Raw genomic sequence first — 2,013 nt, forward strand, 5'->3', positions numbered from 1 at the left:
AGCAGTGAGGATCTGGTCTACCCTGGAGTGGGGAACATGGATGTGATTGACTTGTGATCAGACGTTCTGGGCAGGCAATGCTGTCCTTCCCATTGTTCCTGAACAAAAGCCAGTGTACAAATCACCTGGAATAAATAATAAAGACAAGCCTTGAGTGTGTCTTTTGTGCTATTAGGAAGCAATCCTGCTTCTCCATCAGGATGACAGAAACCGAAGTGGGTGTTTAGTTATATCTTCAGAATTCACCGCAAACACATTGTTCACTACTTGACATGGAAGCTGAAAGTAGAGCTTGATTTTTGATTTAGAATAGGTGAATGGACTTTGGCTCTTCTTTGGGGCAAGTACTGGTGCATTGTGGCTGATGTGGCCCTGGCCATGATGGTCATGAATCAGGTCTGTTCTCTCCAATAGAATTTGTACCCATAAATAATAGGTTGAGTGGCCTTCAGTGGTCTAGAAAACTTTCCATTACACTACCAACAATGCCTCAGAGTGAGTACTGATAGATTTTTATTGTATCATAAAGAGTGTTTGTTCTATTTTATCTTACTTGACAATTTTATATTTTGGGCATTTCACATGTTCCCCACTTCAGGGCAATAAGGTAGACTGTCAACACTCTTGACAGCAAAAAAATGCATGAGAAGTCTTAGACTTTCCTAGGTTCATACACCACAAATCCACTACTAAAGATGGATTTTCTACCTTTGAGTCATGGTATATTCCAAAAGTTACTTCGCAGAAAGAATCTGCATCACAGTCACCATAGTGCTCTAGAGATGGTAGATGAGGTCAAGTACAAGGTAGAGAATTGAACCCAAGACACACGGTCACCATGAAGGAACTCTTTAGTCTGACAGCCCTCCGAATGTTGTGGATGACCACACAACAACTCTCAGATGTGATTTACAAGTTTATATTCTAAAAATGTTTTTCACAATAGAAGTATTTTTTGCAAGAATAAAAATATGACAATGAAACTTCTTTGTGCAATTAATATGTATAATTAAACTATGAAAATGTATATTCACAAGAAAAAGAATGAAAGTCAAGATTTGATTGATTGCCTGATGGAAATTATAATCATGATAAACAGATTAAGTCGATGTGGCAATTGTGCCAGCAATGCAGAGGGAAAGACACAAGGTGCTCCTCTATTTGTGGGTGCACATAGACACTAGCAGAGGAAGGGTACATGGATAAGGAGCCTTGATTTGGGAAGAGAAAGGTCTGAGTTCATATCCAGACATGATCAGAAACAACCAAATGATCTGAGCCTTGGTTCCCTTTTAAAAATAATGACAAATGCTGCCAAGGTCCTGATGCTTTCAGATTCTTACATGAAGATCTGGGGTGCACCTGTTCTTTGGGATGCACCAAGTCATTTTTGGACAGCCTGACCTCCAGTCATGTAATGAAGGTAAAAAAAATCCCCTTTTAAATTACAATATTTGTTATATATTATATATACTTATATGTATTATATTTATATAATATATACTTATATATAATATACTTCTATTAGTCTTTCTCAATTTTTTCTTTTGTTAAAGAATATTGCCATTATTATATTTCCGTATACACATATTAGATGGTTTAACCTCTTCATTCTTCACTCTTTGACTTTCCACTGCTAGTCCTTACCCCTGAGCAGTTCTTGTTTTCTATCATTCATTTCTGAAGGATGATTCTGCATATGTGACAATGTAGTCTTCAACTCTCAATTCTTAATATTTATTTCTTAAATACCCCAAATACCATATATAATATATAATTATTTAAGTATATAATGTGTAATTATATATTACAATACATAAGTATATATAATATGTAATTATATATTGTAATATTATATTATAAGAAATCTCCTGTGTTAATTCTATTGCTTCTCTTCTAGAGGAGAGTTCTTATTTATACAATAGATTTCTTCCTTTCTTGCAGCTTTATGGAGGGGTAATTAGCATAATTCATACATTTAAAGGCTACAGTTCAGTGATTTACAGTAATATT

The sequence above is a fragment of the Dipodomys ordii genome, unplaced genomic scaffold (genome assembly GCF_000151885.1).
Source record: "Dipodomys ordii isolate 6190 unplaced genomic scaffold, Dord_2.0 Scaffold259, whole genome shotgun sequence".
Classification (NCBI taxonomy): domain Eukaryota; kingdom Metazoa; phylum Chordata; class Mammalia; order Rodentia; family Heteromyidae; genus Dipodomys; species Dipodomys ordii.